Source organism: Cryptomeria japonica, chromosome 9, assembly GCF_030272615.1.
Source record: "Cryptomeria japonica chromosome 9, Sugi_1.0, whole genome shotgun sequence".
NCBI classification, from domain to species: Eukaryota; Viridiplantae; Streptophyta; class Pinopsida; order Cupressales; family Cupressaceae; genus Cryptomeria; species Cryptomeria japonica.
In genome coordinates, this window is record NC_081413.1 from 746,942,247 (window position 1) to 746,964,333 (window position 22,087).

Below are 22,087 nucleotides of genomic sequence, written 5' to 3' on the forward strand. Positions count from 1 at the left end.
TTCTCTTTATCTTGTTCTCTATTTTATCATTGCATTCAATTTATCTTGTTATATTGTGGGTGTATCTATTATCTAGGTGCATTCATCTTACCAAATTTTATCAATTTTATATCATTTGCAATAGGAGTTTGCTTCCATTAAGTGGAGTATAGTTTCTATTTGCATTTTACCAATTTACCAATATTATTTTCCAATCTATCTATCTAGTTGTCCGTGGCAGTGGAAATACCTAAACAAGGGTCTGACTGAGGCAGACCTCTATACAACCCCCAACAATTTTCCCATCTTCATGTGTGCAGGTGGCGAATAGGTCTCGTGGGTTGGAGAGAAGTTGCAACACGATTTCTGGAGTTTTTCATGCTCGAGGGTTGTACAGACGACAACGTGTCGCATTGTAGTCCGCACCTCAGGCTGGCATTCAGGACCCATGAGATCCTCAACTCTGTGGTATAAACTACTTTAAATTCTATGTTATTTTGTTAATCCAGATTTTCATATCTTGTCATTCGTTTGCTTTAAAGTCATTTTTCATTTCGGCCTTAGCATAACTTTAGATTTGTTATCCCCTAGCTCATCTTAGCACCAGTTTGAGTGAGGTAGTAGTGGATTAATTTTTCCTCTAAGATTCATCATCATAGAGGTGGCAAATTTCCTCCCCTACAAGGTCAAAATATGTTTTGATAGAAAAGCCACTGATAGGACCTTCAGGGTTGGTGACCTTGTCCTAAAGTGGGATGCTGACCAAGCCAAAACAGGTAGGCACTCCAAATTTGACGCAATTTGGTGTGTCTTGTATTTCATCACCAACTGCAAGGTAGCCAATTCTTTCCATCTATCCAGACTTAGTGGTGAGACCCTTTCCATTGTAGTCAACGACATCCACCTTAAAGATTTCTTTTGAGGTAATTTTGGCCCTTGTAAATATTAGTTAGCGTTCAACTTCCAAGAAGTGCATGAGCATTGGCTATTCCCCCTGGAATGGCAAAATTTTGATCTTTTGTAGGTTACAAAGATGAGGTTTCTCATCATGTTTCATCCTTGACTCTATGCCCAATGGATTTCCCTAGGCTACTGGTCATATGCCAAGCAGGATGGCCATCCCCTTTGAGTTGCTAGAAATGTTGACAATTTATGTGTTAACCTTAGCCATGCACTAGATAATCGACCTAAGATAACCTACTGACTAAAGCCCTATTACTTCCCTAAGGCCTAAAACGCTAAACCCACAGCGCTTATTTCCTTAGCTATTTGTCAACCTTGTTATTTTCTTTCATTGACCAGTTGAGGCAGTCATTTCACTTAAATTCACTTGCTAGAGGGTCCCCTTTTCATACTGGGACCTGCCCATTTTACCTACTATTGGCAGACAGGAGGCTTATATTGTTTACCGTAGTATTGCAATGGTTAGGACTTGCCTTTTGGCCCCCCCTCGTGATATTGTGATTATTGCCTTGTCTACTACTCTATCACGATGGTCAGAGCTCTTGGTGGGTTCCCCATTGCGGTATGGCAATGGATGCTAGTGCTTTACCACATTATCATGATGGATTGGAAATAAGGCTTGGTTCCCCTGACAGTATTGTGATGGAGGTGGTGGAACCCAATGAATTGTTTACCGCGCTACCACTCGATGGTTGGATCCGTGATTAGTTCCCTTCGTAGTATCGCGATGACCAGTGGTAGGGTTACAATAGATGTTATCGCGGGGTCACAAGAATTATGGCTAATCGTCGTTTGACCCCTGTGATATTACGATAGGCTGACAATGGTGAGGAAGTATGTTACCACAATGTCGCGGCCATTTGAGGGAAACATTTTCATCCTCTTGAGGGATTGCAATAAGAATGAATGACCTAGTATTTATTACCACGATATCATAACGGTTAAAGAGCAGGTTCCATCCTTGGCTGCGATACTGCGGTAGAGCTTGCTAGTTGATGGGGCCAACATATTTTTTATGGTTCAATCTCCACTATCCATCTGCGTGCGAGGAAGATCGGGTGACCCAAATGGGAACCGAAAGTGAGAGTTGGAATTCAAATTGCTGCCCCGAGGTGGTTGTCGACTTAATGGGTCGAAAATCAGTTTCTGATCTCGTCGGTGGACCTAATCAGATGCAATATCTTTCCCAACCAGTTCGAGAGGCCGAGGAATGATTGTCATTACTCTGCCATGATTTTTGTGGACATTTTTCTTAGCTGCCCATACCCATTTATTATAGACAGAAGACTTATGGGCCTGACAAAGGACATTCAAACACCATCTCAATGCAGGGGCTCCCTTAATTTCAGGGATTTCTACTCCTTGGTTTTGAAAGATGTCTTCAGTCACACAACCATCAAATCAATCTGTTCTAATTTGATCCTCCTTCCTTTGCAGCCAAACCCTAGTTGGTTTGGGGAATATGAACCTAAGGTTCCATTTGATTTATGTCTGATCTATAAAGGTAAATTTGTAACATATTCAAATGGTTCTTCTCTCCTTTCTCTTAAAAAATTCTATGACTTCTGCAACTGTAATTGCCTTTCCTTTATATTAATAGATTATTTGTTTTTACCTTATCTTTGTTGTTGAATATACTGTGTGATTATTCACCTCTTATTCTGCAATCGTTCTTCCTTCTTTCTCCTAATTTCAGTTTGTGTAATTTTTGCATGTACATGTTGTTTGTAGATGTCTCTCAATCTCTCTCAACACCTAGCTAGGTTCTAACCTTTCTATTTTATTTGGAGATAGTTGTTAGATTGAGATTTGTGTATTGTCTTGGGTAGTTTATTGATGTCTTTTGCATTCACAGACGGGGAAAGAAACATATTTCAATCTAGGTGCATCACCTCACATTTCCCTTTCAATATTTCTTCTCTCTTTTCTCCTCTAGATTATTAGATTAGGATTTATAAGTGTTGGGTTGGTCCAACGTTGCAATGTAATTGGAAAGGAAGTTGGCCTTCTCCGAAGATTCAAACTCATATGAGAAAGGTCCCACACTTGGAGGTTGTTTCTATTTTTCACAAGGTTGTTGATAATTAGTGATTCAACAAGGGTGCAAACTTTTGTGACAACAAATACATAATAAACTGGAATAAGACCCATAATATTAATTTAAATAAATAAAGGTCGCATAATGCATAGAGGAAAGGGAAATACTAAAATAGGTGTTAGGAGAGTGTGAAATTGGACACACTAATAAAGGTGTACAATTTACAATGCTAAACTCATATAATGTTATCTTCAAATGTAAATGCAACAACATTCATTTCTAAACAAGCAAGTAAATTTATATTATCTATAAGAGAGATTTCAGCCATAAATAAGATTGTGCAAAGATTTAATAAGAAGGTATATCACATGTATGTATATTATATATACATATATAATTATAAATGCATATATATATATATATATATATATATATATATATATATATATATATATATATATATATATATATATATATATATATATATATATATATATATATATATATATATATATATATATATATATATATATATATATATATATCTGTGTGTGTGTGTGTACATTCTAATGTTAAAACTAATTTTATTGATAACTTTCCACATGAGGCATTGAGCTACTAAGCTTAACATAATACATTGAGCATCTAAGTTGTCACATACCATTAGTTCACTATAGTGAATCAAGTTTTAATGTCTTGCATATAATTTTAATAAAAGAACCTTGCAACAAACAACCTGTATAATTAATACTCTAGATCTTTGCATATAAAGAAAATTAAGAGGAATTTTATTTTAGTAACTATTCTAAGTGAGTTTCGATATATAAGTGACATACTTATTGACATTAAATATAACGATAAAATTTAAGATGAATATTTATAATACATAATAATAATGTATAGATAACAACAATAAAAAATAACTTTATGCCCTTAACTACGATTTACATTGGCCTCATAATATACTGTAGAGACCTCCATATTTTTAAAATAACAAAATACACAAATTACACTTATATAGTCATTAATTTAAATAACTTGTACAATTACACTGAATAGATACAATAAGTTACAATTCAACATAAAAAATTAAAGTAGCATAAGATAAGAGTTTTGTAAATCATAAGGAAATTACTTTAGTTACAAGAGACCATAAGGCCATTTTACAATGTATATATTAAACATAGTTGAATAATCATCCTGACATGAGCTCTCAGCATCTATCTCCCATGATCTCAACATGAGTGAGCACACTGCCAAAGCACTTTACCGCCCAAATCATGAAGCATTTACGCTTCCCAAAGTTCTTCCTAACACAAGGAACCGTCGACCCTGCATGAGGATGTCTAACGACTCAAAATTGTCAGAGGATGGAATCTGGTGCAACTTAGTGTATCTACAATCTATGATGCTATTGGAATGACACTAAGATATGGAAGAGAGTGAAAATATAATGATTCACTTAGCAAGAATATACTAAGAGATCATTAGAACTTTGGGCAAAGATCGGTTAGGGATGACTAACAGCAGACGAGTTAAAGCAGAGACTTTAACCTCTTTGGAAACTCACCCTTCTCTTTCACTCCATATTTGACACTTGTTCATACTCACAAATAGCACACATTGATAACACAATAATGCACACAAAATTTCACAAGACACACATGAATATAGAAGCATAACAAGAGCAACTAAGTCCATACAAATGCATGCATGTGCTTATACAAGCTTCAAAGACATTCAACATCATTCAAGAACACAATAACAAACAATAGTGCATAAAGCTTAAAATGCTTCAATATATACATATCCACTCATCTACTCCTCAAGATTTCAATAAAACTTCAATCATGGTTGTGCTAAGATATACACTTAAACCAAACAAGAATTCATTTAAGGGCATATATGGTAACCTATTCATAATAAATATATCCAAAACCTTAGTTATTAAGATCATCAAAAGTTATGATTAAATTAACATCCTCTTGTCTACAAATGGGGGGTAAGTTAAGTAAGATGATCCACGCTTGTTGTATAAAATCATATGTGATAATGTAAGAATAAATTTTAAGTGAAAGGAATGAAACATGACCTAATCTAGCATGTCATCATGCAACCTTACTTGTTCCCTTATCATTGAATCATGTGCTATATTCTTATAGAAAGAGTTGTTATTTAAGATAAGAACAAGGGAAAATTAATACTTCCCTTCACAAGGTATGCCCCTCAAAGGTTTTTTATTTTTATGCTAAAAGTTGTGAGAGAATAATCACTTTTGTGTTAACAACTAAGCTCTAAAACCCTTATCCAAAGAACTTTTATGACCAGTATTACATATTATATATTAAAACAACTCTATAATCCTAATTTCTTGATAACAATTTTATATTATTTCATTGTAAAAGCTTCCTAATCCAATCTACCTTTTTCCCAATAATGCCCAAATATCTTATAGGAAACTATTCACACTATAAGTTATGTATACAAGATTAACACCCAAATTTGATGAAATCCTAAATTTTTCCTCAAAAGACAATCTTCAACTTTCTTGAAATATAGAAACAACTATACCTACTTGATATAATTTAGGACCTTTCCTTTCTAAGACCATCCCCACATGTATAATCAGTACCTAAACTTCATAACATTTCAAATAATAATAAACTTAATTTTCTCTAAGAGACCAATTATTTTCTTTGAAAGAATTCTATTATAACTCAATCAAACAAGGACGCAAAGCGTCAAGTTCCTGCCAATAGTTAACAATTGCAGGAGGATAAAATAGAGTTTTGTACGAGAAAATAAAAATAACAAAAAATTTAGTGGACAAGAAATTCTATAGTTTCAATTCAAATCGATATTAACAAAAACAATGGATAAGTTAGATACAAATATTATATTATTATTAGAATTAGTTAATATTAAAAAATAAAGTAAATGATAAGAAATAACATCCTAAGAACATAATAAAACAAAATATATATACTTTTATTACTTGAAATGATATACAAATTTATATTTTTTAATTTCATTAAAATGTAGAAAATGAAACTGTAAGGAACATTTAATATAATTATAAATTAGTTTATAAGTTTTACATAGCATTAAAATCCACTTAAATATATAAAGTTGAATTATAGTATTTAAATTTGAAAATTAATTTTAAATTCATTTTATTTGAAAAAAAAATATACATTTTAACTCTTTTAATCATTGATAAGATAGAAGCAATGAGATTCCTAATGTCCTAATGCTATAATGCATATTTATAATTATAATAGTCATATTCAAAGTAGCGACATTGAAATTAATGTGCTTAAATGAAAATAGATTAAAAAAAATTAAATATAAGATATACTAGAATAAGACAATGTGCTTCAAAATAAATTTTTAAACATTTAATATATTTATTTATTTATCATGGATTAAATTAATTAGAATTTTAATTATAAACTACAAACATTATATAATATAAGTATTTTAAAGAAATATTAAACATATTTCTATCTTCTAAATCTTGAATTTAATAAAATTTTAACTTTTATTTAAAAAATATTTATTTTGTGTAAGAACTATTTTTTTAATTGTAGATATTTATTAATTTTAAAATATGTAAAATAAATTTCTATAGTTTTTAACTTTAGATAAGCATTTATATTTGCAAGTATAGGTGCAATTAATTTTTTTACTATTGTCTTCTACTTTAAATATATGTAGATGCTCTATAATTCTAATATAATTTAAAAAAATAATTTATATTAGTATTTAATAATATTTCTATTTCCAAAATATCTAAAAACAAATAATTATAAATTATAATATTTTTTCTCATTTCTCATATTCTAAGTTCTACTATGTAAATTTTTTAAATTAAATTAATTTAAAAAATATATATATATATTTTTAAAAATCTAATATTAATAACTAACTAAATTTAGATATTTTTAATTATGTATATAGGAAGCTCGAGAATCAAATAACTCAATGAATTAGAAATTGATTTTTTACTTTTTAAGAGATTTCAATTTATTTTCAATTTTTTATCCATAATTTTATTTGTAACTTTTAATATAATAGTAAAAATATATATAATAATATTTTTAATTTTAAGACGTGTCAAAACAAAGAATTATAAATATAAATTATAATATTTCTTTTCAATTTTTAATATTCTAAATTCTATTATATAATGATTTTAAATTAAATTAATTAAAAAAATTATTTACTATTTAAAAAAAATAATATAATTTTTTTTTGACTTCGGACATGTAGTGTCGTGGTTAAAACATTTCGTTGGTGAAGCTGCCACCAAGTCTCAAACCCTTGCTGGGCCATTGTGCTCACAAGCCTTGTGTCTTCGCTGGGTTGTTGTGCTCGCGGGTTTACACGTGAAGTGTGGGGATGAGGTCTCCCGATTGTGACCTCATTGGTTCATAGCTCCGGGTCAAAAGCGTTTCATGTGGAGCCGGAGGGCGTGTCATGCTAGTGTTGCCGGTCACATTAAAAAGTTTACAAGACATTATTTAAAAATAAATAAAAAATAAAAAATAATAATAATATATATTAATAACAAATTAAATTTTATTCAAGATCATAATATAAGTCTTTACTCCATCATAAAGTATTTGCTAATATAGTAAATAGATCAACATAGTTTGAAATTATTACAAATCCACTTGCATGTGAAAATAGCATCCGATATAGGATGACCGTATTAAATTCTTTGAGGTGACGCGGAGTAAATGTGAGTCTGACATTTAATTTAATGAAGTATAAAAAGTTATATTTTTTGGCAAGGAAATTAAATAGAGATAAATGTCATTTTCATTATTATTTAAAATAAAAATTAAATTTATACTGTAGTTTTTTTGTGTAAATATTTTAATTCTAATGTCATTTTTTTTATTGGTAATTTTGATTTTTATTATTTAATAAAGGAAATTTACATGCCAGCTGTCCAAATTTTAGAAACCCAAAAACTCCAAACCACCCTACAAAAAACATCTTGTTTCCCAACCTACTAACCATCTAAGAAAACCACCCTGCAAAAATCAATTTGAGTACACAAAAATAACTCATTACAGTAGCCACCTACGATATCCAGTGTTGGCGGCATTATTGTACATGGGCATAATATTAGTTAATTATGTGTAATCATTTTGGTTAGTTGGCAACCGAGGGGTGGAAGTTGCGGTGCGACGGTTGGCGCTCGCACCCCCTCGGTACCCTTTTATACTCCAGAATGTAACTTGTAAAACACACTTATCATGGAGAGAACATCTGTTACACTTGTCTGATATTTACGACATTATTCTGCATTATGTTCTTTATGTCTTAAGTTATTCACCCGAGAGGGCAAACATTTGGCGCCATTGCCTAGACGAACTTGGGAACAGAAGACACGGATGGCGCACAAACACAATGGGCCTACCCGTTGGTGAGGTGAACTCGGAGGCCGACGACGCGCAGACAGAACTGTACACAGGAGAAGACACGACAACACAAGAATTCTCGATTTTGCTCCAGGTGGCCATTCAGACATACGTTCGACGAGAAGCAGCGGAGGCAGAAATCCCACCAAGTGCCATGTGGACAGCGCTGGAGGTTAGCCCGGTAGTAAACCGATTGATGAACCACCTCCCTCGGTTGCTTGCACAGGCATCGCTGGCACAACAGGCCCACCTGGAGGAGATTGCCCAGGAAGAGCGACGGCAACAAATCCTGCAACGCTACGAAGAGAACAGTAGACAGGACACGGAAAGAGATGGCACTAGGCCGAGAGGGAATTGAATGTGAACTTCTTATTTTCAAATAAAAGTGTCATTGACACGAGTTGTACTTGAGCAGATGAATTAATAAAGACATGTTTTGATTAAAGAATTGAGAGTTATGGAAATGTGCGACAATTAATGCCAAACCTATTGAATAAAGATAGAAATAGAAAACCAGAAACGAACGAGTGGGAGGCCGCGCAGAGGGCTTTGATTCTGGAGCAGCAAGTAGAACGAAGACGGAGGCTAAGGCAACTTGCTGAAGGACGACCTGCCGAAGGGGGGCCCGAGGGGAACCAAGGAGGTGTCACGGAAGGTGCAGAGGCCGACGGAAATTTCTACGCATCGCCAGATCATCGTAGGATGCGGAGCCACGAAGAATTTTTAGAAGAAACAAGGTTATGGCGAAGTCTAGTCGAGGAGACTCGGGATCAGTTTAGGAACTTATCCCTCACGCCACGGAGTGAAGATCACCAACGGGAAGCAGGAGTAGGAGCGTGTCTGAACGAAGGGGAGGGCAATAGTACGGGTGTAGGTGCCACACGTGACAGGCAAAACACCGTACCTCCAAGACACACCACCAACACTACCGGAGGTAGCAACGCAGGACCACAGACATAGCCACAGACACAGACACAACCGCCTCCAGGAAGACGACCAGGGATGGCGAGCAAACAAAAGTTACCAAAGTTCACAGGGGACGGCAAGGAAGACCCCTTATGGCACTGCCGTACATGTGAGACCATTTGGTCTGCCAACGGAGTAACAGACCATGATGAATGGGTACAGCAGTTCCCAGCCACGTTACGAGGAGTCGCCATAGATTGGTACTCCGATATAGATAAGCAAAAAGTGGCCACATGGGCTACCCTACAGAAGGAATTCACGGAGGAGTTCCGGTTGCTTCGTGATGACAACGAAATTGTGACAGAGATATATAGTACCAAGCAAGGTACTAAGGAGACAGTACGGGCATACAATCAGAGGCTGAAAGAACTCTTGGGTAAAATGGAGAGCCAGCCGACTGAGGGTTTAAAAAAACGATGGTTCGTGGAAGGATTGAAATCCTCCCTACGGAAAAAAATGAAGATTGTACCTCCGATGTCATATGACGACGCCTATAACAGGGCAATGGATCTGGAAAGCGAGTACAAAACATCAAGAAAGAAGAAAAGTAATAGATATTCATCTGACGATGAAGAAGATTCTAACGGAGAGAGCAGTAGCAGTAGCGGATCAGGTAAAAAGGTACACGCGCTCCAGAAGGACATGGAACGAATGCTGAGAGAATTCAAGGCCATGAAAGGGAGTACAAGTAAGATGGAAGAAACTGAAGTATGGTGTACAGACTGCAGGAGTGATGGACACACAAAGGGTAACTGCCCGAAGAAGGCATTCTGTGAGATTTGCCAAATGATGGGACACTCCACCAAGGAGTGCCCATACAATATGAAAACCCGAAGCCCGAACTAGGTGTTGTTCACAGAGCAGGCCACAACATCCGCACCAGCGGGTACGGGCCAACAGACTAACACAACGGCATCATCTGGAGGATACCGGGATAATAGACACGGCGGTGGAGGAAGAAACAATAACAATAACAACAACAAAAACCGGATCCAGTACGATGCCAAGGGCCGGCCAATGATTCAATGTAGGGCCTGCAATCAGTGGGGACACTTCGCCCGCGATTGTATGAAGGAAGCCAACACTCAACATCTCTGTCGATGGTGCGGGCCAGGCGACCACGAGGACGCAAATTGCCCAAAGCCTGGTGTACACCTTCTAAACATAGAACCTACGAAGGCAGAAGTATTGGAAATCACAAGGGCGCAGGCTAAAAAGACTGCCTACCCAAATCCCCACACAGAGACTGAGAGAGTACGGGAGGCCAGAGACGAGATCACGAAGGAGATGGCCGCACAAGGACAAAACAGTCACCAAACAACGAGTCCACCACAGACGAAGGGAGAAGAGGAAATCTTACGGCAGATCTTGCAAGTAGAGGTACCGGTGAAAATTCAAGACCTCCTGGAGAGTATGCCGCAGCTAAAAACGGCTATTTTAAACTCTGTACCCCCACAAGTAACAACGGAGGAGGTCGTGCGCCCCACAACCAACTCCGCATTTAGGGAGGTCACGAACCCCGCGGTCGACCCCATGTTGTTGGTAGTCAACAGCGGATGCCACCCGGCGGTGGTAGAAATGGGTATACTAGGGACCACCCTAACAGATACGATTGTGGACGGAGGGTCAGGAGTAAATGTACTCCCAGAAGCGACATGGAAAAAGTTGGGAAAGCCTACATTGTGGCCCCCTACGTTCAACCTACTAGGGGCAGACCAACATGGGATTAAACCCATTGGTACCCTCATGGGCCAGCAGGTGATGGTCGGCACGCAGCCATTCGTGCTGGACTTTGTGGTAATCCCCTTAAAGCAGAAAGGATATGACGCCATCCTGGGGTGGGGGTGGCTCATTGCAGCCAAAGCGAACCATAACTGGAAGCGGAATACCCTTTCTTTGGAAAATGTCGGGAGGAAGTACGTAATCGACCTCCGTACGCAGATGGTGAGCGAGGAGTTAGCCTCTTCCTCCGACTCGGAGTCCGAGGGACACCAGTTAGCGGAGGGTGGAAATAGATGCCGCATGGAGCCCAGTGATGAAGGGGTATTAGAACTGGAGGCATGCTCAGGGGACGACGGGGACTCCTTGAATGGCCTCTTCCATTGGCAAATGGGAGATTATGAACTATTTACACCATCGTGCAACATATTGAGCATCGAAGAAGAACCAGAGATATTTCCCCCAGAATATGGCGAGTATAAGGAAGGGGAGGCAGCAGTGAATGAGGCGCCGACACACCAATTTCCAGAAGGGGAGCCTATTAAGTATCAGGAAGCCACGTTAAAGGAAATGAATCTCGGGGAGACAAGTGACCCCAAGATCATCCTGGTCGGAGATGATTGGAATCCAGTGTTGAAGGCCGCAGCCTTCAAAATTTTCCTGGAATACAAGGATGTCTTTGCATGGACATACAAGGACTTGAAGGGCGTGCCCCCAGAGTTATGTGTGCACCGAATAACGTTGGTACCAGGAGCCCAACCAGTGAGGAAGCGGCCGTACCGAATGAACAAAAATTATGCTGTACGAGTGAACGATGAAATTGAGCGGATGTTGGAAGCGGGCATAATCTTCAGAGTGCAGACAAGCGAATGGGTGTCCCCCATTGTGATTTCCCTCAAGAAAGAGGCCAATCAGATCCGGATCTATGTAGATTTCTGATGCCTAAACGCTGTCACCGTTAAAGACCCGTTTCCCATACCCTTCACAGACAGCATCTTGGAGGAAGTAGCTGGGCACAAAATCTATTCCTTCATGGATGGGTTCTCTGGTTACAACCAGATATCCATCGCGGAGGAAGATAAGTTGAAAACAACCTTCGTGGTGGAGGACGGTGTGTACGCATACAACCGAATGCCCTTCGGTCTATGCAATGCGCCTGCCACCTTTCAGCGCATCATCCTGCACATCTTCGAAAGGATGTCGGTGGGGAACTTCAAAGCATTCCTGGATGATTGGTCTATTTACAGTGAACAGGACATCCACTTAAAAACTCTGGGAGAGTGCTTAGAAAGGTGTCAGAGGGCACGGTTGGCCCTCAACCCGAAGAAATGTAGATTCATGGTACCACAGGGAAGATTGCTGGGACACATTGTGTGTAGAGAAGGATTGAAAACGGACCCGGACAAGATTCGGGTAATAGTAGACATGGAACCTCCAACGGATGTCACAGGGGTAAAGTCCTTCCTTGGTCATGTGGGGTACTACAGGAGGTTCATCAAGAACTTCGCCGAGGTGTCCCACCCGTTGGATAAGTTGACAAGGAAAGGAGAACCATACATTTGGGCAGAGCCACAGAGCAAGGCCTTCGAAGAACTGAAGACAAGGTTGATGGGAGCACCCATACTGGCATACCCGAATTGGGATAAGGAATTCCACATTCACGTGGATGCCTCAAACTACGCCATCGGGGCGACATTAGCCCAAGTGGAAGGACACGGGCTGGACCACCTAGTTTATTTTGCCAGCAGGTTGCTCTCGAAGGCGGAAAAGAACTACAGTACCACAGAACATGAAGCACTCGGTATGGTCTATGCCGTACAGAAATTCCATCATTACCTCCTGGCCACACCATTCACATTTTACGTAGACCACCAGGTACTCATGTATTTAGTGAACAAGCCCATTATCCAGGGGAGGATAAGTCGTTGGCTATTGCTACTACAGGAGTTCACATTTTTAATTGTGGTGAGACCAGGGCGAAGCCATGTCATAGCCGACCAGCTGTCGCGGATTAAGTTGGGGGAACCTCCAGAGGGAGTAAATGATGATTTCCCGGATGCACACTTGTTCCAAATAGCCGTGCTCCCTTCGTGGTACAAGAATATTGGAGAGTACCTATCGACGTCCCGATTTCCGGAGGGTATGCCTCCAGGGGAACGAAGAAAACTCGCATTAAGGAGCAGGACTTTTTCGCTCATCAACGGGTTACTTTACAAGATGGGGCCGGACCAGATATTAAGGCGTTGTGTCATGGAGGAAGAAGTCTCGAGTGTACTATGGGAGGCACACGAAGGGCCCGCAGGTGGACACATGGGTCCAGACACCATAGCCCGAAAGGTGCTTCTCGCAGGACTATGGTGGCCAACGGTATATCACGACACTAGGGAGTGGGTCGTGCGGTGTGACACTTGCCAGCGGGCGGGCAAACCTCTGAAGCGGGACTTCATGCCCCTCAACCCGTCGCATGCACAAGAACTCTTTGAGCGATGGGGACTCGACTTTGTGGGCCCTCTTAAGGCCAGTCGCGCATGACGGTGCCGATACATTATAGTTGCAACAGAATACTTGACCAAGTGGGTGGAGGCAAGGGCCCTCCAGGATAATTCGGCAGTAAGCACAGCGAAGTTTATATATGAACAAATCATTACGTGATATGGTATACCTATTCAGTTGACCAATGACCGGGGAGGCCACTTCGTGAACCATGTCATACACCGGTTGACATCAGACTTCAAGATTTTTCACTCATTCTCAAGTCTGTACTACCCACGTGCCAATGGCCAGGCAGAGGCCACAAATAAAATAATAATGTCGGTGATATATAAGTCTTGCGGAGTGGAGAAGGATGACTGGGAGGAGCGCTTGCCGTCAGTACTTTGGGCATACCGAACGACCTACAAAGTAACTACTGGACAGACTCCTTTCCAGCTGATGTATGGACAAGAAGCCGTGGTGCTAGTTGAATTCATGGTACCAAGTCTGCGGATTGCCATCGATAATCACCTTGGCGACATGGAAAGCCTGAGGGAGAGGCTGTATGCGTTGAACAAATTGGACGAGCGAAGGATGATGGCTCAGTGGGCGACAGAAACAGCCCAGCAAAGACGGAAGGTGTGGCACGACAAGCACCTCCGGTGAATGAATTTTACTCCCGGACAACTGGTGTTAAAATTCAACGGGAGGAACGAAATTAAACCGGGGAAATTCAAAGTCCGATGGTTAGGGCCCTTCCGGATACGTGAGGTCAACACGAACGGGGCGATAAAGTTATGGACGCTGGATGGGAAGGAGATACCAGACGCAGTCAACGGGTCGAAACTGAAAATCTATCACGAATGGAGGGAACCGGGAACCCCCAGACAGTCAGCCGCTCCTAAAAATTAGAAAATTTGAAAAAAAAGTATATATAAAAGAAAAATTCAAAAAAAATATATATATAAAAAAGGAAATTGAAAAAAATATATATATGGAAAAAAAGAAAGAAACAAAAAAACAAAAAAACAAAAAAACAAAACAATAAAAATAAAAAAAAAATAAAAAAATAAAAAAATAAAAAAATAAAAAAAATAAAAAAAGAAGGAAAAAAGTGACCACCGTACGGTGGACACCGCAGGTGGCACCACCGACGGTGGGACCACTGTGCGGTGGAACCACCGACGGTGGCACCACCGTGCGATGGAAGCCACGCAAACATAAAAGGCCACGCCGAAGGGAAAGGGAAGAGACATCGCCGAAGGAAACAAGACACCGCCGAGGATAGAAGAAACAAGGACGCCGGACACCGCCGAAGGGAAACAAGGAGACACTACCGAAGGGAACCAAGGTAGCCACCGAAGGCTGCGAGAAGCATAAAGCATCGCATGATTGAAACGCCGCACACCGAGGGAGACACCACGTCGAAGGGAGAAGGAAAGAAGACGCTTTCCAACAAAGAAAACGGGAGGAGCGGCGTCGCCTAGCGGACAGTACAAGTGTCGTGCGTTTTTTTTTTGGAGGTAGTTACCACCGCACGACCACACCAAGTCCGCACAATTCCACGCAGCCACAGCAAGGGTTATGCGCAGCAGCCACAAAGGGAAGAATGAGAGCCACAGGTAGACCAGCCGCATGGCGGCAACCAAAAAGAGAGGGCCGTTACGAAGGGTGGATTTTTTCTAAACAAATCAGTTACGGGGAGATCAATGGATTCAACCGGGAAGAGGAGTTGGAAGAAACAGCTGCACGCTTCTTCCAGCAGCAGCCAGAAGAATAGAGGTAGCAATATCAGGATTTTAGCTTCAGGAGTGCGTGTTGCAGGCGGCACCATGGACGTCAGCGCTCGGCAAAAACAAAAACAGAAAACACCACAGGTTGCCGCAAGTGCGAAAAACACAGTGATGCCACAGAATATTACTTTCGAGGGCCTGAATGGATTGGAATGCCGTAAATGGTGGCAGGATACCCCCGATAATGACCTGGTAAAGCAAAACCTCCGGAAGGCACAGGTAGAGTGGGCTATCCGGATGCCTGTGTTCCCTATCCGGGAGTACGAGGGTGCCCTACGCTTCATGGTGGACACCTTCGACAGACATACATGCACCAGCACATTTGAATACCTCCGGAGGGATGTCACTATATCCTTCAAAGCGAGGGATTTCACGAGGGTATTCGGCATTCTGGGCAGCCAGGGCAAGAAAATAGACCTGAAGGCCAAGAAGATGACACAAGAGGAGAAGGAGCGGTGGATTAAATTAGTCTCCCGGAATTTGACCACAGCGGAGTTGGACAGCGTGGCTAGAGCCACGAAGAGTCGGGGAATCCGCAAGACTTTTGTTGCGGAGGGCCACTGGAGGTGCATCATGGATGTTATCAAGAGCAGATTGACAGGGTCGGGTAGGGCGTCGGACATTGCCCTCCCTCAGATTATGCTGATGAATGGGTTGATGAATGGCATCGTGTATGACTGGGCAGCGTTACTGGCAGAGCGTATGTATGAGTTTCTGACGCTCCAGCATCGCACATTCTACATGCCTCATTATGCTATAGGGTTATTCCTGGAGGCCACGCGGGAAGTAGTGCCAGAGGATGAGTTGGAGGTACGGTCGCAGGGACCGTTGGCAGCGGGAGAGCCTCCAATCATGTATTGGAGGCACTTGGACATTGGGCACTCTTCCGCGAAGCGGAAACGGGTGGTGGATACGGCCTCGGCCTCAGGGGAGCCTGACAGCGGGAGGGAGTCCAGTAGCACAGAGGATTCGGAGGAGGAAGATGAGGAGGACGATAGCAGTCAGGCAACGGAGGAGCCTGTACGCGTCCAGTTTGCCCCACCTCTGTTACCGATGGGCACGACTGTGCCAACATCTGGAGTAGGCAACACTTGTATTCCGGCCTTCGGGCAGAGCCATACGCCTGTTACATTGGGTCCCCTCCAGCACGAGCAACAGGGAGCACCATCGGGCCCAGCCACAGCGGCACTTACCGAGGACATGGCAGAGTCAGGGACCGAGGAGTCACCACACCGGGTAGTGGTCGAGTAGGGGCCAACGGAGGTGGAGGCTACCGAGTCTCATGTGCGGTTGGAGGTTGTGGGTGGTGATGCCGTGGTGACTGTTTCTGCTTCGTTGTTGGAGGAGCCGACCACAGCGACCCATCCCCCAGTCATAGAGATGCGTGCTGACCTCGAGGCTATGCAGAGCTGGCTCACACAGCAGTTTCAGATGACACTGGCACAGCCGGAGGGAGCTGTTGTATTTTCACCGCGTCGAGAGACGGGAGCGGAGGTAGTCCACTTGGATGACTTGTCAGGGGAGGCACATGGACTCACTGTTGGGCACGAGGCAGGGGAGGTCGCCTCTGGGCAGGCACCAGGAGATGGTGCACCTTCGGTGGCGGAGGCGGTACCTTCGCAGCAGGCTACAGTAGTGACCGCTCCACCAGGGATTTCCCAGTCTTCGGCACAGGTGGGAGAGGATGTTGAGACTTATCTCGCGGACATGGCTGATATGGTAACGAGGGGTAGGTAGGTAGTGGCCGCCACCCAGACGCAAGCATTGCAGCAGGTGATGGTGGAGCTCGAGCAGGTCCTACAGTTTATGCAGGTGGACTGCCCGACAACCTTTGCTACCTGCTTTGAGTCTCAGGGGTGGCTGACTACGGAGACAGAGGAGATGCTCCAGGCTTGGAGGTTGCGTCAGCCCGTTGTGGAGGGTCGGGTGATGACAGTTGTCTGCGAGATCGAGCAGGTCTACAGGGATGCCTATTATACATTGAGGCGTACACAGCAGGAGTCTGCAGTCAGGGAGGCTTCCCGAGTAGCGTTGGAGAGCGAGGTGGCCAGTCAGTAGGCCTCATGGGCAGCTGAGAGGGCGCAGTTGTTGGCCCAGCTAGAGGTGGCCCGCACAGAGACGACTGAGATCCGGACAGCGAAGGTGGAGGTAGAGACTCACCTGGCAGCCGAGCAGACACGGTTGGCCTGTGCGACGGTGGCAGTGGATACCAAGGAGAAGGAGTTACTGGAGGCGGCACACATGGTGAAGACAACTCTAGAGAAGGTCCTCGTGGCAGAACGGGATGTGGCTGCACGCACTCAGCAGGTGTATGAGCTTCGTTCCCGCTTGGCAGCCCAGACACTGCCATCTCACACTTCTACTTCAGGGATGCTTTCTCAGCCCCCTCCCTAGTCTTTCCGATATCTTGTATAGGTTGCATTATCTCCATTTTTGTAAGTCGCCTGGAGACGACTTTTCTTTTTGCGGGGGATGATATTGGCGGCATTATTGTACACGGGCATAATATTAGTTAATTATGTGTAATCATTTTGGTTAGTTGGCAACCGAGGGGTGGAAGTTGTGGTGCGACGGTTGGCGCTCGCACCCCCTCGGTACCCTTTTATACTCCGGAATGTAACTTGTAAAACACACTTATCATGGAGAGAACATCTGTTACACTTGTCTGATATTTACGACATTATTCTGCATTATGTTCTTTATGTCTTAAGTTATTCACCCGAGAGGGAAAACATCCAGTTTATATAGACTATACAAAACATTAAATAGTTCTAATACTGAAAACAAGGATTAACCCTTGACTCAAAAAATAGTAAAACACCTATGAAACGAGCTACCCAGAAGAAGGACCAGGGTCTGAGCACCTCCTCTTCGTTGGTCTACTCTTTGCCTCTTTTGTCCCCGCATCTTCCAATGCTTGAGCCTCTTCAACCTCTCTCTGCAACTCTTCCTCCACCTCCATCATATCAACAAGTGTTTTCAAAGCCTCCCAACCCACCCGTGCCTCCTCCCTATAACTTTCTCTCGGCTGATAATCCGACCACCTTAAAAACATAATGTACTTGTGGCCTACAATTATGTGAAAATTAACAATCCCTTCACATATGTCGAAGCCCTTACCCCGAACTGCCCACTCATACATTATTTCTAGTCCCAAGCAGTAGTCTTCAGGAATAATGGCTTCCACCATCTTCTTAATTGGCCCCAATGACTTTTTGAATTCCAAATCCCATGCCACTATAAGGGAGTACATGTCCATGTTCATCCAGTACCGATGCTCCACCATACCATAATTCTCACACAACGGTCACTAAATGCACTTGGTCAATAACTCATCTTGGTATAGGAACATACCATTTAATCTTCGCTCTGAAAATGGCCCGAGGAAAGGGCAAAGTGCTTTTTCGTTTTCAGAGTAAAATTTGCTTCCATTGTTGGATTACTACACCAACTCGCCATAGGGTAAATTCACAAACAAATGCATTAACAAAAGGAAAAAAAACCATCATAAATGGTGCAAAATGTGCATTTAGACCCATTAATGCCATTTTCTCAGAGCGTCACCTTAGTCTCTCAGGAGTAAATTTTGCATGCTTCCCCATGAATTAGTTGAAACTTGCATTAAAAGCCTATATTCAACTGAAATTGAAAATCATGCCAATTGATAGTAATCTGTTACTCCCATTACTGCCCAAACCTTGGTAAGTCCTTGTACGCACAAACACTTGATTACACTTCTTGTACCTCTCCTTTCACGATTGAGTAGTCTCGACCAATTGTTTTAAAACACCTAAGCACCCCAATGCACTTCTTCATCTACACTACCCCACCACTTGGTCACATACTGGTCCAATCCACACGCCACGTTGGACAAAAATCTACCACCCCATTGTGTGTGTGAAATTTGGAATCTGTATCTGAAACACAAACACTCAACAAATCATTGCATGCATGGTTAATTGATCAATATCAATAAATGTAAAAACCATAACAAATCGACCTATTGCCTCCTAAAAGATGTGAGCATATATTTGCTCTTAGATTTATCTAAGCAATACCAGTGACTAGACTACACCAAGACAGAGGATTTAATCTATATGAATGCAAGATTAAGCAAATTAAGCTAGATGGATGCAAGATTAAGCAAATTAAGCTAACATGATTAAGCAAATATGCAATAAACTAAGATGCAATATTCTCAATGTGAAATATTATCAACGACTCTAGAGAAAAACTAGCATGATAACAATAAAATCTCTAGAATACTTTGATTGAGAGATGAGAGCTTGAATTTATAGAAAATCCAAAGAGAAAGTGATGGTCAAGATTGATTGTTGATAAGCGGTCAAGATTCTCCTAGAGGAAGCACAATACAGGTGATTTGATGTGATTGACTACTTTCTTCAGATTTGAAGAAAATAAAATTGAGCTAAAATTAAGATTAAATCAAAAAAACTGATTTATTCCATTTTCCTTTCTTAAAGCAAGCTTTCTTTGATTTATTCCCTTTTATTCAATTTTCCTCATTTTTTGAAATTATCTCAAATTGATTTCTTTTTCAAAATAATTCCTTTTTTTTATGATTAATTCTTTTTTTTCAAATTAATTCCTTTTTTTTTAATTTAATGACAAATTGATTTATTAATTAAATATGCTAGGGTATATAATTAAATAAATAGGATAATTGATTAAAGAGATTTTGATGATATATTTCATTGAAAAGATTTATTTGCCATGTGACATTGATGATTTAGGAATTAATTAATTAGGTTCTCAAAATTGATTTAATTGCCTTTGGTTAGGACCTTGGTGATGTAGTTGAGATTAGGGGCCCATGGTTTAGATGACCATTTTTAGGGTATTACATTTGCCCCTCTTTGAATTGATGTGTGAGCAGCGCATTGATTCAAAGAACAGTTGATGTCGAAGAGATATCGGTTCCGAACTTGATGGATCATGAACGAATGAAGAGAGAGATATTCAACTTGATTTGAAGTGATGAAACTGAACAGATTGATCAAAGCGATACCGATCCCGAACTTGATTGAACTAGGACCGATGAAGAGAAAAGATACCAATCTTGAACTTGATGGATCAAGAAGTGGGTATTGATCTAGAACTTGATTGAACTAGAATTGGTTGAGCGAAGAGATAATACCGATTCTAAACTTGATTGAAAAAGAATCGATTAGAAAAACACTATCCATCTTCATTTAATGCGATGAAACTGAACACCTATTTGGATTGATCGTGTGATCATTGTCAAAAAGACTCTTTAAACCCTTGATTAGGTTTAAACAAATAGCTAGCTTGATGAGGTGTGATGAAACTGATTATCGTTAAGAGACTGATTCAAATGAAGACAATATCAGCTTGATTTGGTGCGATGAAATTGATATGCCCCTAGAGATTGATTTGATTTGAAGGACCTCAACTTGATATGATGCAATGAAGTTGAGATGCCCCTAGCAATGAGGTCTTGTTTGATGAGATTTGATTGATGTTCGATTAATCTTTGGTTGAAAAGATTTGTTGCTTGACTTTTGATGAAGATTTGAAAAAAAAAATATCGATTTTTTATGATGTAATTACTGATAATGATGATGTAATAAGTATGCCCCCTCGGGAGTGAAATCGAAAGATGGTGAGATGCCACTATGATTTTAGGCAATTGGAGTGATAAAAAGATTTAACAATGATATTTTAAGCAAGAAGAATAATTTAAGACAAATTAAAGAAATTCCGAGTTGATTGGAAAATATTTGAGTGCAGAGTGATGCAAAGATTGACATGTTGATGAATGTGCCAAGTGGTCAATGTTGTGAGAATTTGACTAGAAAAGTGATGTCAGATTTCGATTTTGATCCCAAAAATGGACTCATGATGGTCAATTTAGCCTGGGGTACAAATTTAGTGTCAATCGAAGCAAGTTTGAAAATTAGGGTTTTGCCTATATAAGGGGTTGAAGGGGTCATTTTCAATTCATTTTTACCTCTCATATTCAAAAGTTCAAAAACCTTCTCTGAAGAAAAATGCCAATTCCTGTGCAAAATCACCGATTCGAGCACCAGAGACACCACAACTGACCCCATAACTACGCTCCAACAGTAAGTCACTGATCTAAAGCCTTGTTTCATTCAAATTTTGTGCATTTTGGTTGAGTTTTTTTGTACTTTTTAGCATTTTGGTTCGTCCTAGGTGGTTTGGTTTAGTAGGGTTTGTCGTACGACAATCTGTCCAAAAATGTTTTGTCATATGAAGTCATTAGTTTTTTCGTATGGTAGAAACCCTTTAATCGTACGAGCATATGTTTGAACATCCCTTTAGTCGTTTCTTCATGCACAGTGGCTCATATGAGATAGTTTACTCGTACTATATGTGATCTTTACTCGTATGAGTTGTTGCTTGACTGTGTTTACTCGTATGAAAACAATGAGTGTTTTTTCCGATCGAAACGTCAAATTTTGATTTTTCGTTGTTGTAGATTTGGATTCTTCAACATTTTAGACACGTTATTAGCTCAAAGCCGATTGTGTAATGATGATATTTTATTCAATTTGCAGGTTCAATTGCTCGATATCCAGTTCAGATGCACATATCCTCCCATGATGAGATTAGTGCGATAGTTGTCAGACGCACAAAGGGGTCATATTGGCTTGTGTGGATTCAGATGGTTATTGGAGACTCCTGATATTTGTGTGAATCACATATTACTCATAGATTTG